The following is a 16,496-nucleotide window of genomic DNA, read 5'->3' as shown; positions in this document are numbered from 1 at the left end:
AACAACGGGTGCCTCCAACTAACAACAATCCTGGGGGAGTTTTGTTTGCAATTATTTTGATTTGATTTGAGCATGGGGCTGGGCATCCCGGTGACCAGCCATTTTCTCGTGAGTGAGGAGCGGAGTCCACTCCTCTTGAGAATAACCCGCCTAGCATGGAGGATAGAGACAGCCCTAGTTGATACATGAGCTATTCGAGCATATAAAACAGAATGTTTATTTGAAGGTTTAGAGTTTGGCACATACAAATTTACTTGGAACGGCAGGTAGATGCCGTATATAGAAAGGTATGGTGGACTCATATGGAATAACTTTGGGGTTTATGGAATTGGATGCACTAGCAGTATTCCTGCTTAGTACAAGTGAAGGCTAGAAAGAGTCTAGGAAGCGACCAGCTAGAGAGCGATAATAGTCATGAACATGCATTAAAATTAATCAACACCGAATGCAAGCATGAGTAGGATATAATTCACCATGAACATAAATATCGTAGAGGCTATGTTGATTTTGTTTCAACTACATGCTTGAACATGTGCCAAGTCAAGCCACTCGAATCGTTCAAAGGGGCATACCACCCTATCATACGACATCACAACCATTTTAATAGCATGTTGGCACGCAAGGTAAACCATTATAAACTCCTAGAAAATTAAGCATGGCATGAGCAACTATAATCTCTAATTGTCATTGCAAACATGTTTCATTCATAATAGGCTGAATCAGGAACGATGAACTAATCATATTTACAAAAACAAGAGAGGTCGAGTTCATACCAGCTTTTCTCATCTCAATCAGTTCATAATATATCGTCATTATTGCCTTTCACTTTCACAACCGAATAGTGTGGATAATAATAATAGTGCACGTGCATTGGACTAAGATGGAATCTGCAAGCATTCAATATACAGGAGAAGACAAGGTAATATGGGCTCTTTGTTAGATCAACAATAATGCATATGAGAACCACTCAACATTTTCATCATGGTCTTCTCCTCTCGACCACCAAAGAAAAGAAATAAAACTATTTACACGTGAAAGCTCCCAACAAGCAAAAGAAGAACGAGAAATCGTTTTGGGTTTTCTTTTTAATTACTACTACTACAGGCATGGAAAGTAAACTAGCTAAAAGCTACAACTAATTTTTTTGGTTTTTCTTAAGGTTTTGCAAACACACAAGAAGAAAGCGAGAAAAATAAAATAACTAGCATGGATGATACAATGAAAAAGTATGAGCACCGACAACTGGCATGAGTGTGTGAGCATGAATGTAATGTCGATGAGAAATATGTACTCCCCCAAGCTTAGGCTTTTGGCCTAAGTTGGTCTAGGGCCACGGCTCAAAGCTGCCCTCTCCGGTGTACTGAAAAGGATCCTCAGGGTGCCACTAGTTGGCGATCTCCTCCGGATCCCACTGATAAACAGACTGACGGTGAGGATCAGATAGTGGCTCCGACTCTGGAGCTGATATCAGGCTCTGGTATGCCTGAACAGCCTCCGGCAAAACAAGGTACGTGCCTAAACATATGTTGAACAAAGAGGGAGCAGGCAAGGTAATAGTCTCAAAGTGATTCTTATTAAATATCAGTCTATAGTTAAGCATCTTCTTCTTATGCTTAACAATAAAATCATGTGCTACCATGCTCTTATAATCTAGCAACATATGGGGCAGCAGCTTTTCCTCTTTCTCATAATGCCTAATAGGTATGTCAAAGTGTGCAGCAATGTGCGAGGCGAAGATGCCTCCTAAGACGGGACCCTTTGTACGGTTTAGATTTAACCGTTTAGCAACAATAGCGCCTAAACTAAAAGTGGTATCATGAAACAAAGCATGGAGCAAAATAACAATATCAGGGGCACTAAGATTTCCATAGTTCCCGTGACCAATTAAGCATCTACTAGCAAATGTTGCAAAGTAACGTAGAACAGGAAAATGTATGCTAGTGATCCTTACATCAGAAACTTTCCTTGTTTCCCCTACAGCAATTGTATCAATAAATCCCTCCACATCATTACGATGTGGTTCCTCTATGCTGCCCTCAAAGGGTATCCTACAAACCCGGCAAAAATCAGAAAGTGACATCTCCTTATGCTCATCATATAAATAAAATTCCACCGAAGGTGGTGATCTCCTAGCATGGAAATGAAAATTTTGCACAAAAATATTAGTGAGTAAGAGATACTGTTCATGCTGGTCGTGGAGGAAGTCGGTAGGCCTGCATTTTCAGCCAAATAATAAAAATCTTCATAAATCCCAGCTTCTCTCAAGAACTCATCACAAGGCCATTCACACGGCCAAACCTCCGCAGTATGAGGGAGATTATATTTGGGCTTCTTATTTTCTTCACTTTGCTTATCCTTAGAGCTTCGGCTCGATGAGCCCCTCAAGAATCTCTTCATCTTTTTCTGAAAATTTCTGGAATTTTTAGTAACTTAAAATAAAAGTGAACCAAACTCAACAAAATTGATAGCAACTACTCCTACAAGTGCCTAGAGGCCATATCATGCATTAAAACAAATTTTGATCACATAAATTTGACATGCAAGCTCAAGAACAGGGTCACCTAAGAAGCAAAAAAATGCAATAAATAAAGCACTTAGAACAAAAACTAATTGGACCATTGGAGGAGTCACATACCAAAGAACAATCCACCAAAGCAGTTTTGTGAATGGAGCTTTGAGCAAGGAGATCGAAAATGGCAGCAAGATCAGCAAGAACTCGGGTTTGAGTTGGTGGATGATTTTTTCTGGAACAAGACGAAGTATGTGGGTGCAAGAATAAGTGGAGGGGACCCATGTGGGGTCCATGAGGCAAGGGGCACGCTGAGGGGGGTGGGCGCGCCCTCCACCCTCGTGGGCACGTGGTGGGTCCCCCTGGTGTGTTCTCAGTGCCAAAAATTCTTAAATATTCTGGAAAATATCATATTTCATTTTCAGGGCATTTGAAGAACTTTTATTTTCGGGGTATTTTTCATTGCAAGGATAATTCAGAAAATAGACAGAAAATAATATTTTTTTCTTTATTTAATATAAATAACAGAAAGTAAAAAGAGGGTACAGAGAGTTGTGTTTTCTAAATTCATCCATCTCATGCTCATCAAAAGGAATCCACTAACAAGGTTGATCAAGTCTTGTTAACAAACTCTTTTCGAATAACATGAAACCAGAGAATTTTCGAATAACACTAGGTTACCTCAACGGGGATATGCATGTCCCCAACAATAAGAATATCATATTTCTTCTTGACAGTAGGAAGAGGAAATTCAAAACCTCCAATAATAATCGTTGAAAATTTTCCAATAGAATTGATACTATGGACTTGAGGTTGTTTCCACGGAAAGTGTACGTATGCTCATTACCATTAACATGAAAAGTGACATTGCCTTTGTTGCAATCAATAACAGTCCCTGTAGTATTCAAAAGGGTCTACCAAGGATAATCGACATACTATCGTCCTCGGGAATATCAAGAATAACAAAGTCCGTTAAAATAGTAACGTTTGCAACCACAACATGCACATCCTCACAAATACCGACAGGTATAGCAGTTGATTTATCAGTCATTTGCAAAGATATTTTAGTAGGTGTCAACTTATTCAAATCAAGTCTATGATATAAAGAGACAGGCATAACACTAACACCGGCTCCAAGATCACATAAAGCAGTTTTAACATAGTTTCTTTTAATAGAGCATGGTATAGTTGGTACTTCGTGATCTCCTAGTTTCTTTGGTATTCCACCCTTAAAAGTGTAATTATCAAGCATGGTGGAAATTTCAGCCTCTGGTATCTTTCTTTTATTTGTAACAATATATTTCATGTATTTAGCATAAGGGTTCATTTTAAGCATATCAGTCAAACGCATACGCAAAAAGATAGGTCTAATCATTTCAGCAAAGCGCTCAAAATCCTCATCATCCTTTTTCTTGGATGGTTTAGGAGGAAAAGGCATGGGTTTCTGAACCCATGGTTCTCTTTCTTTACCGTGTTTCCTAGCAACGAAGTCTCTCTTATCATAACGTTGATTCTTTGATTGTGGGTTATCAAGATCAACAGCAGGTTCAATTTCTACATCATTATTATTGCTAGGTTGAGCATCAACATGAACATCATCATTAACATTATCACTAGGTTCATTTTCATTATCAGATTGTGTTTTAGCATCAAAAATAGAAATATCATTGGGATTCTCAGGTGTGTCAACAACAGGTTCACTAGAAGCATGTGAAGTCCAATCATTTCTCTTCTTCTTCTTAGAAGAAGAACTAGGTGCATCAACATTAGTTCTCTGAGAATCTTGCTCAATTCTCTTAGGATGGCCCTCAGGATACAAAGGTTCCTGAGTCATTTTACCCCCTCTAGTCATAACTCTAACAGCATTATCATTTTTCTTGTTATTTAATTCATTGAGCAAATCATTCTGAGCCTTAAGTACTTGTTCTACTTGAGTGGTAACCATAGAAGCATGTTTACTAATAAGTTTGAGTTCACCTTTAACTCTAGACATATAATCACTCAAGTGTTCAAGCATATCAGCATTGCGTTTCAATTGTCTACCAACATAAGCATTGAAGTTTTCTTGTTTAACAATAAAATTATCAAACTCATCTAAGCATTGGCTAGCAGACTTATTACAAGGAATATCACCTTCATCAAATCTATAGAGAGAATTTACCTTTACTACCTGTCGTGGAATTGTCACGGCAGATGTCCTAGTGTGAGGATTTAGTCGTGAGGCCAGCGCATCTTTGTAGTAGCTTGAGAGGAGTTGAGCGGAATTGAGATACGCAACACAAGACAAGGATTTAGACAGCTTCGGGCCCCGGGAAACATCATCCGGTAATAGCCCTACGTGTTGTTTGTGGCTAGATCTCATTATGCTCATGAGAGAGTCACCGCATAAGCCGGCTCCCCCTTTGTGTCTAGCACTAGAGATTGTTTCTTGCTTCTTCTCCCCCTTTTGGGAAGCCCTGCCCCTCCTTATATAAGTTGAAGGGGCGGGTTACATGACTAGTCCTAGTAGGATTAGGATTACTCTATTACAAGTGGAGTCCTAGTCTTGCTTCCTTTGCAGGAGAATATTCCTTATGTCTTACTCTTAAGTCGGCCCACCATCACATGAACTAGCCTTCTAGGCCTTGGGCCTTGTCATCCATCTGACCCGCCATTGGTAAGTCACCAAATACTCGCCGGGTCTCTGTGAGCCGCCAAGTCCGGTCGGGTCATACTTCTGGCCGGGTTATACCGCGGGGTATATCCCCGACATTAGCCCCCAGTTTAATTGGGATTTATCCATTTTAAACTGATCCTGCAAATCAAGACCAACTTTGATAGATTACACGTCGGGTCGAAGGTTCTTCTGGGCCGGCATTTGATCATCGTTAAGGCCTTGTCATTTCTTTGTTTAATATGTACATATCCATGATCTCATATCAAATCTTTTTTAGCAGACATGTTTCAACTTTTTCAATGCAAAAAAATCCAGATACTTCTTTTGAAAAGTCCGGGTCAATAGGCCAGCTTCAGAGTCAATTTGCTGACATTGGTCTCTTGTAGAGAAATATTGTGAAGAAATAATCCACTTGAACCAGCTTCCAAAGCGCCAGATTAAAAAATATTGGTCTTGAAATACTCATCTGACTTTCAGCCGGCTTGAAGATGTAAAACCTGCCGGTTTATTATTATCAAAATTGTCGGGTTATAAAACAGACGATGCCGGGTCATAATTGTTGTTGACACCGGGTCATGTAATTGATCTTATATCCATATTACCTGTAGCCCCCAAGTCTTGAGCAGAACAAAGTGATAACTTAAGACTTGCTTCAATATAAATACTTCCACTTTGAAGAAATCCATGTTGTTCATCTCAGTCACTAAAAACTGAATAATCCATATTATGTAGCCCCCAAGTGCCGCGTTGTCATGCTTGCAGCAACCTGGGACTTGTAATTGCCTGATGCTCATAAAACTTCAACCAGTGTAGCCCCCAAGGGCCAGGTCATTATGCAATAATGAACAGGGACTTTGTAAATATAATCATGTAAACTTTGAACAGCAACGTGTAGCCCCCAAGGGCCGGCTCATTATGCTGTGATGAGTCGGGCCTTCAATAAGGTGAGGCAAAAATGATTTTGCATTAGTCCCCAAGTGTCATGGTGCATGCTTGCAGCGACACGAGACTTGCATATTTGATGTAATCTCAACTTGAATAATGTAGCCCCCAAGTGCCGGGTCGTAAGCCTGCAGTGACTCGGGACTATTCCTTCAATTGTAGAATAAATCATATCCATTGATAATATAATAGCCATTGCGCTAAAGAGACTTTGAAAACCTCATCTGTTGATAAGTAAACCCGGAGTTTAAATACCTGGCGGCTCTTGGCCGATGACAATTTAATACGCCTCCATTGTAAACCGGAATTTTTATAACCCGACGGCTTATAGCCTTTGAGAAAATCAAGAATTGATAACCCTTTTGAGACACCAATTTCAATCTTTGACGATGGGCTGGAACTTAATCATTTATGTAAGTCATAGCTCTGTAAATCCTGCATGGACTTTAAACAACATATGCCCTGGCGACTTAACATCAAAAGCCAGGGCGGGTAACCACCCAAATGTAGTCTTATCCTGCACACAAGTAGATCACAATATCCCTTGGCAGTTTACCACAGGGCAGGTCATAATATCCCACATATAACCATTGTGATACTGAATTTGTACTGCCGGTTTACATGACCTGTGTAGTAAGGGTGATAACCCAATCCTTAAAAGCCAATACTTCCAAATATATGATGATTGTCACATGTTGGCGACTTATCATCCAAAGCCAAGCCGGGTTTAAACGAAACCACACTTATACTTAGATCTCAACAAAAAAGTCTCAAGACAAAACCAAAGATTGTTTGCAAAAACTTAAACCAAATAAAAATAGAGGTTTTTGATTCGAATACGATCAGTAAACTGTTCCAAAGGGGTTAAGCCAGGATTCGAATACGATCATGTAACCCCCAGTGGCTTTGGTGTTGCGCCGATCAAGAGGGTACCAACAGCTATGTTCTCTTTGGTTCGAATACGACCTATGTTTTAAAAGGAAGCCCCCAAATGACCTTGAGAGGTTTTGTAACATCCCAAAATTCTAAATTTTGGAATGTTATAATAAATAGATAGATTGGATGGATTGTTTGATTGATTGACTGATTGACTGAAAGTGAGTGAATTTGAAACTTTTGGAAGTTAAATGAGAGGGAATAAAAGGACTTTCCCAAACTTTCATTTTTGCATTTTATGATCTCCATGAATTCAAATTCTTTTCACCACAAAACCCTGGAGAGAAGATGACATGACTTCTTCCATTTATTTAAATGACAAGGGGTGTTGAAAATATTTGAATTTCATTTGGAAAATATTTCCAATTCTGAAACTTTATGCAACTCAATGATTTTCATGAGAGAAGATAAAATGACTTCTTCAAATTATATGAAATATGAGTTGGGAGTTTCAAAGAATTAAATTCAAAGTTCTTTTGAATTTATTTTCAATTTGGAGTTATTTGAGTTTTACTCAAATTATTTTTCTCCAAAAATAAACTATATGGAAATTAGGGTAACATGATTCCCTACATTAGAAAATTGGAGAAAAATTAATTTGAAATCATTTTGGTATTTTAAAAATGATTTTTGTTGGATTTTAATAGACCAGTAGCACTCTTTGAATTATTAGAATTTGTGTGTATTTTATTTAATGCTAGGAAAATGTTCACCGTGTAGAAAAACTTTTTCTGAAAATTTTGATATATTATATGCCTGTTTTTATTATTTTAAGTTCTCTGAAAAAAAAAGGTTTATTAAAAAAAATTAAAAAAAGAGCTCCCCTCCGCCGAACTGGACCGGCCCAACAGGCCAAGCCCAGCCCAGCGCGCCGCTCCTCTCCTTCCCGAGCGGGAGTCCCGCTCGGGCACGCCGTCGCACCGCCATGGCCGCCGTGCGCTGTCCGGCCTCCTCCTCTGCCCCTTCTCCAAGCCTCGCGCAGCCCCCCCCCCTCCTTTAAAGCCGCGCCCGCCGCCCGTCTCTCCCTCTTTTCCCCCGCACCGCCGCCCTTGCGCCGCATCCCGCCACCGCCGGCGAGATCCACCGCCACCGCCCCGCTCCGTCCTGCCCCGCGGACCACCGCCGATGCCGCCATCCGCCTCGCCTCGCCGCGCCGCCCTTCCCCAACCCCTTCGCGGCCCTCCTGGACGACCGGAGCCGCCGCCCCGGCCGGACCCGAGCCGCCGCCGCCGTCCGGTCTCGCCGGAGAACGCCACCACCATTGGTTTTCTTGCCACGGTTGACTCCGCGAGAACCGGTACAAAACCCCTCGGTTTTCTATGGTTTTTTTTGGTTTTTAGGTTAGAGCGGTTTATTATTTTGTTAGTTTATTTAACGAACGCTTTCTGTTTAGGTAGTTGTAGTGAACAGATTCATTAGTTGGCGTTCGGCAACGAACGTTCGTTCGGTAGCGTTTCTCTTTTTCTTTTTATTTTAATTTTCGGCCAGAGACCCATCCGTGAAGATTTTATTTACAGATTAGTCCCTGATTTTCAAATGACTATAACTTTTTACTCGTTAGTCCAAATCCAACGAAACCAACGCCCACTTCTTTGTTACGATCTCCTCTATCCAGTAATCCAACCCAAACATGTTTTTGAAAAGTTTAAAATTTGAATTAGATCATATTTGAATTCAAACTTCGTTTGATCATAACTTGAGTTTCGTAGCTCCGTTTGAGTTGATTCTTTTTGCATATCGAAGCTCTTGACCTAAACTTTCTGATAAGGCCAAATTCACTTAATTTTGGTATAAATTGTTTTATGTTGCAAGAGTTATTTGCTTGGTTTTTACGTTTTCCGAATTGTTTTCTTTGTTCTCTCCAATCTTTGAGTGATTGCTTATGTGTGGTTACTATTGCTTGCTTACGATAGATTGACCGGAGTGAGACGAGTAGATCTATCAAGAATTTTGAGTGCGAATCGTCTTCATCAACATTGCAGGCAAGTTCACACATTGATCATATCCCGTTTCATACCCAGTTTTTATGCATTAGTTTCACCCTCAAACATTGCATGAGTAGGATTGATAACATGTGGGTATTGGGAAGTAGTTGATGAGGTAGGAACCTATTGCCCTGCATTCAAACCTTGGGAGTTACTTTTACGTTATGCTTACATGGCCATGCTATGCTCGTAGATGTGGATTGGGTTTTGAGAGTATCCATGACAGATGTGAGATTGTTAATTAATGGTTTACTTAAGGTGGCAACTTAAACACACATCTGGGTGGATTGAGGCACCTGGTTATTCTAGGATTGCCTGTCTAGGCACCTGGGTAATCCAGGAGTTGCCTGTTTTCTTTTGGACCGCCACCCAGGCTCAAAGGGATCATGAGATTATTCATACTAGAAACTTCCGTGTGCAGCCACAAGCCATTATGGGCTCTGGCATAGTTGATTAAGTCATGCGAACTCTTACAGGGTAGACTAGCAGATGTAGGGGAAAGTAGGTGTACCGGTCTATCCATCGTAAGGTGCTAGCGCTTCTAAAAGACTGTGTCTCGGTCATTCGTTTCTCAAACACCATGTAGTGCGAGAAATCCAACGGAAGCGATCGAGTCTTGTGGGGGAAAGTGTGCAAAACTCTGCAGAGTGTATAAACTAATCATGATTAGCCGTGTCCCCGGTTATGGACATCTTGAGTATCCAGTTCTTGGATTATCCTGCTGATCTCATCATGTTTTAAATTAACTTTGTTGGGTTTTAATGATGTTACTTAATTGGGATTGAGAATGCTGTCAACCATTCTCAATGTTCAACAACCACCATGATAGTTAAATAAAATTTATTCCTTTGCAGTAGGGAAAAATTGGCTTTTCGCAAAAACATTATAACCATAGAGCTTTTCCACCAGCCATATATGCATATAGTGATAGCCATTGTTCATCATTTTCTCTATGGTGTGAATTTGCCAGTACATTCAATGTACTGACCCGTTTCGGGCTGCAACGTCTCATGTTGCAGGTTTCTTACGACGAGTAAGTGATACGTTAGGGTTACGATTCTACACTCAACTTTGCCGTTGGTGTTGATGGGAATCCACAACCTTGTTACTTCCGCTATTTTGGATTTGAGGTAATAGTACTTACGTTACTTTTACATGTGATTTACCTCTGCTATAAATCCTCGAGTACTGTGTGTGTCAGCATACCGATCCAGGGATGACACTTAAGCACAGAGACTTGATCCATTCGGGTCAGGTCGCTACAGGTTTTTAACGACCCTGATTCGAATACGATCCAAGTCGGACCCAAAAGGGGTTAAGCTATGATTCGAATACGATCAAGAAACCCCCTAGTGAGTTTGGCAGTGTGCCGATCAAGAGGGTACCGACAGCTATGTTCTCTTTGGTTCGAATATGACCTATGTTTGAATAGGAAGCCCCCAAGTGACCATATAAATTTTGGCATCGCACCAATCAATAGGGTACCGACAGCTATGCTCGATGAGTAGGAAGCCCCCAAGTGACCATAATAAGGTAAGTCGTAAGGCAGGATACCCATGTTTGAACCGCGCATCATGGCAACAAGTTCTCTTTGGAAACCTTTAATTTTTTGAGAACTCTAATCATACGAGAGAAATTATTTTTGAACCGGAACTTTAAACCGGATTTGAAAGCTTCAAAACTTTGTGGGATACAGATTGTCCTTGAGCCGGATGTTTGAACCGGATTTGAGAGCTTAAAAGTTTTGTAAGAGACAAATTTACCTTGAGACGGATGTTTGAACCGGATTTGAGAGCTTCAAAGCTTTGCGGGAGAGAGATGTCTCTTGAACCATATTTTAAACCGGAAGCTTTATTTTGAACCGACAATTTTCTGACGACCTTTAAATTTTCATCAATATGGCGGTGTCCTCCGGAACCGGATTATCATTCCCTCCAATGACCCGGAGTTCCCGAGTCATGTCATTGTACCCCCGGGTCTTAAGATTACTCGAGGAGTTGGCTTGAGACTCTCCATATTTGACCGTGATATAAACCGGTATGGGTCCTTCAACAGCGCAATGTTATAATAACCCCGTCCTGCATTGGAGAACTTACAAGACAGAAGCTCTTTTTAAAGAAAACAATATAAAATATATGCTGGATGGATTTCACCTGATATGTTAGGCCAGAAACTATTCACCGCGGAGTTGATGGTCACTGAAATCCAACACGGGTGAATCGACCGTAGGAGCAGAAAGATGTGCCGATCACAGCGTTGTAAGCCGGTGCGGGAGTCCGTTGAGTAACGACGACCACCTGTGCCAAAAGATGTTGGCATGCCTCCATCTTCGCGGTATAATATCACTTTTTGTCATAAATAATTGCCATGTTCCATCAGTAAGCGGGCGCAGATGCCGGTGCGTGATGGTGCTAACGTCCGGGAGTGGCGACTCACGTATGTATCCATCGAGCATCACGGCATGAATAAGTACTAGTGCAAACGTGACGTTGGCGCGCACCCCTTATGCGACACATTTTTTGTAATGAATAATGGTCCTGCGAAAAATATTATACACCAGAGTAATTGTTCTCAAACAATTTAATATGTGCTATTTAAAATAGTCTGGACGGATATCACCTGATGCATTTGGACTTTATGATCCCTACCGGTGTCCGTTAGTCAACCCGGCACGTTGAATAGGCTAGATCACACGGCGGACAGTAAAATGACCGCAGCATCACAGACGGCTCGGACAGATGAGTTGGCTATGGCATTGTAAGTCGGTGCTGGTGGGGAGAGTCGGCAACAGTGTTGGAAACGGTTTGGCCGCAGGTGCAGATGATGAGTCAATCGTGGGCGCGGTAAGCCGCACGTATGGCCAATTAATCGCGGGCGCGATTCTAGCGAGTTGATGTAGATCGAATTGCACGGGCGGCGGCTTGCGCACACCCATCCAACAGCAAACGATGAATCATTGTCCTGCATATATATAAAAATACACAGACAAAGTAATTGTTCTTTGACAAAAAACAATATGTACTAGAAATAGATTTAGATGGATATCACTTGATGTCTTTATCCGGACGACCGATGGGGCTGGCCCCAGCAGATGTTTCATTGATCTCGAACTGTTTTATGTGCAGTGTTTGACCACCATGTTGCTCCCTCACCTGGCCTAGGCTTCAAATTATAAGAGTGAGGCCATGGTGACTCCCAACGGGCGGCTGGTACGGAGGTGACCCAGCCCCAGCGAGGCGCTGGCTGTGGAGGTGAACTACCGCGGCTCGAGTCAAAGGTGATCCAGAGAGGCAAGAGGGGCCTGTAGTGGTAACTGAAAGTGCGTTATATCGACTAGAGGGGGGTGAATAGGCGATTTTTATGAAAGTCTTCAAAACATGGAAGTTATGAAGACAAACGATAAAAATAAACCTATTACCCTGCAGCGGAAGGTAGACTACACTAGGCAAGCCATAGTCAAGTATTCAATAGAGTGAAAGCACAATGACTAATAGCAGCAGCATAGTAAGGATCAGGTAGGAAGATATTATGAAGCCAAACAGAACACGCAATCACTCAGTGAAGATAAAAGATAGTGCAATCATACAATGACTTCACAAGGAGTAACAGTACGTAAAGAGAAGGGAAGGATGAAACCAGTGACTCGTTGAAGACAATGATGTGTTAGACCAGTTCCAGTTGCTGTGACAACTGTACGTCTGGTTAGGGCGGCTAGGTATTTAAACCTGAGGACACACAGTCCCGGACACCCAGTCCTGAACACGCAGCTCAGGACACCCAATCCTCACCGTATTCCCCTTGAGCTAAGGTCACACAGACCTCGCCCAATCACTCTGGTAAGTCTTCAAGGTAGACTCCCAAACCTTCACAGACTTCATTCACCGGCAATCCACAATGTCTCTTGGATGCTCAGAACGCGACGCCTAACCGACTGGAGGATTCACAGTCCTCAAGTGTAATAAGTCTTCAGATCACACAAACAAGAAGACTTAAGTGATGCCTAATTCTCTTTGGCTCTGGGTGGTTAGGGCTTTATCCTCGCAAGGAATTCTCTCTCAAGGGCTTCGAGGTGGGTTGCTCTCAAATGACAAAAGCCGTACACTAACTCTGAGCAGCCAACCATTTTTTGTTGTAGGGGGTGGGCTATTTATAGCTACTAGGCAACCCGACCTGATTTGTCCGAAATGACCCTAGGTCACTAAGGAACTGACACGTGTTCCAACGGTCAGATTTCAAACTCACACGGCAACTTTACTTGGGCTACAAGCAAAGCTGACTTGTCCGACTCTGGACAAGATTCGCTCTCATAGTCTTCACTCGAAGACATAGGTTTTGGTTAGGCATCACTTCAGTCATTCTGACTGGTTCTCTTGGACCCCACTTAACAGTACGGTGGTTCCTATGACTCAACAAAGAAGAAGAAAAAGAACTACGAAAGATCTAAGTCTTTGAGCTCCATAGGCTTCATGCGATGTCTTCTCTTGTCATAGTCTTCAATGTGAATATCTTCATATACCACCTTTGACATCAATGTCTTCATACATTTTTAGGGGTCATCTCTGGTAGGAAAACCGAATCAATGAGGGACTTCTACCTGTGTTATCCTGCAATTCTCACAAACACATTAGTCCCTCAACTAGGTTTGTCGTCAATACTCCAAAACCAACTAGGGGTGGCACTAGATGCACTTACAATCTCCCCCTTTTTGGTGATTAATGACAAACTAGTTGAAGTTTTCAACGGGGAATATAATATGTGAAATTGTAAAGGATAAGGAATTGTCTTCATAAGTTGCAAGGGCTCCCCCTGAAGATGTGCATATAAGTAGTTTGCTTTTGGAATGCAAATGCACATGGCAGGTTGTGCTTGTGGAGATCCTCTTCAACTTATGATGACAATCCACTATGCATGTGAAGGTATGTGAAGATAATGACATGCATAATGGAAAATGGACGTCTGCAAAATGATCTAAGTGCGGAATTTATCGTCGCACATGCGGAATTTATCATCGCATCACAAAATGGCAAATACGTAGCAGACGACCATCAAGTTTAAGTGTTACAACTCAAAGAACCAAATGTATCAAAACGAGAGTTGTAAACACTAAGCAAAATATAAAGCACCCGCCCATATGGACCCGCTTGAAGACTATTAAACTCATATGCTTCTCCCCCTTTTGTCAGTAAGGACCAAAAAGGTTTGAAAACATAGAGCCTCTACTCGTTCCCATGAAGAGTGGGTGAAGCAGCAGGGTCGTTGGTGGTGTTCGGCGGTGCAGAAGAGCGTGGAGCAGTGTCGAAGCATGCTGAAGGAGGCAGCGGTGAAGTAGCATCGTCGTCATCCTCGATCACTCTGGCATTTACAGTTTCAGCAGAGGAAGAGAACTCAGAGTCTTCAAGAGATGGAGTTCGTCACAGCACTGCCCTTCGAGGGGGTGTGGAGTCAAACTTGAAGCGCTCAGAGAAGCCATCCTCTTGAAGATCATCTTCAGAACACATCAGCGTCAGCCCTTTCCATGTGCGGCGAGAGGTTTCATGGGCAACAAAGGCATTCTTGGTGGCAAGATTGCGAATGCGATTAACATCCACCAAGAGGCTTTGCATTTGACGCTTCAGCCAGTCATGATGCCTATCCTGTTTCTGATGAAGAGCCACAAGAAGCTCTCGGTCATTGAGAACACGAGTGCGCTTCTTGGGTCGTGGGGCAGTTGTACTGTCAGTGGCTTCATTGAGAGCAGGATGCGGTGCACGTGTAGTGCCAGCCAAAGGATACACACGAGTGACTGCTTCAACTCCTTCAATGTTCTGAGAAAAACTTTGATGCTCTGCATTCTGAAGACTTAGAGATTCCTTGGCAGGCTCGGGATAGATGGCTTCAATAGACATGTCCACATCAGGTAGAAAAATCTGATGATTGCGAGAAGATGGCTGATATGAGATAGCGGAGTGAAGTTTGATCAGCCGCATTACCCATGAGGCGTAGAACTTCAAGCCAAACAAATCAGAGCCTGATGCAGCAAGTTGGTGAATGAAGAAGTCATGTGCATTGAAGCATTTTCCATGAAGAATATAGAAGACCAAAGTCTTCATTGCACCTTCCATCTTGGCATGTGGAGAGTGCCCTTTGATGGGCCAGAGAGTTCGCCTTATGATGTGATAAATAGTCCTTGGCAGATACTCTAGGTCTTCAACAAAGAACTCTTTGGGATATGCAGCATCTTGGGGTAATGGTTTCATCATACTGAGCATCTGACTCATGTTAGGTTCAGGCTTTTGAAAGATGCTCTCCACAGCTTCACTGTGAAGTTGACAGCCAGATTCGTAGAGATCGTCGGGAGTGGGTAGACCAGTGAGCTCAATAATGTCAAAGGCTTTGGCTTCGTGATGAACGTTTCCTGTCATCCACTCCAGGACCCAAGTCTTCGGATCTCTGTTATACCCGCGGATGTGAAGTGTGGCATAGAATTGGAGCAGCAACTCTTCATTCCAATGCTCTTGGTCAGTGACGAACGGCAGCAATCCAACCTCTTTGAAGCAATCCAGAGCTTCTTCCAGACAGGGCAGACCAGCTATTGCTTCAATGTCAAGACGCTTGTGTGGGAAGATGCGACCTTGATTGTATAGAATGCAGGAGTAATAGCTTCGCTGCGGATAGCTCCAGAACCGATCAGATGATATTCTTTCCCTTGAGTAGGGGTTCCTGGAGCTATTGAAGAATGTGTTGTCTGCTTTGAAGCCATTGATATTGAAGGATCCAGGTGCTGATGCAGGACCTGGGAACCTGGGCAATCTTGGGATTGGCTTCTGTACCTGAGGCCTGTGCTCAACATGATAGTCGAACTGAGGACCGGCAGCAAGCGCGGGAACAGAAGCACTGGGATCAGTGGCTTCGCTGACTTATGGTGCTTTTGTTGGGGAGGGCTCCACATTAGCTTCAGCCATGACAGCGTCAGTGGCTTCATTGGTGTTGGTGGTGGCAGCCTCAAGATTTTCAACCTCCACTTGACGAGCTGGAGGGTCGGTCACAACCACGTTCTCCTCGAGAACCGCTTCTTGGTGGGACAAGGGAGTAGCAGCTTGTGGGACTTCTTCTTCATCGGCCGATGCAGCCGGAATGTCTTCAGCAGCTTTAGCTTCAGACGCAGAGACTGGAGGCCTTGGTCCTTTGCGAAGCCTGCGCAACGCAGGCGACGCCTGTGTAGTTGGAGTTGGCTGGGCCTCAAAGTCTTCTTCCTCTTGTGGGCGATCAGCCCATGAAGCATCCTGAGCAATTGGCGTCAGAGGACGACCAATGCTGATGAGTTCGCTGTGCTCGGGCTGAGGAAGGACTGCACCATCTTCTACATGATCATGGTGACCAATGTCGTCAGCAGCGATGGGATCAGCTGCTGGAAAGTCTTCAGCTTCATGAGCCTTTGTGAAAGCAGGCTCATGGATTGTCAGTTGGCGTTCAGCGTCAGGACGAACCA

This window comes from Triticum urartu, chromosome 4A (assembly GCF_056163025.1).
Source record: "Triticum urartu cultivar PI428250 chromosome 4A, HENAU_Tu73, whole genome shotgun sequence".
In the NCBI taxonomy this organism is placed as follows: Eukaryota; Viridiplantae; Streptophyta; class Magnoliopsida; order Poales; family Poaceae; genus Triticum; species Triticum urartu.
The sequence above is the reverse complement of the archived record's forward strand: the minus strand, read 5'-3'. Positions refer to the sequence as shown.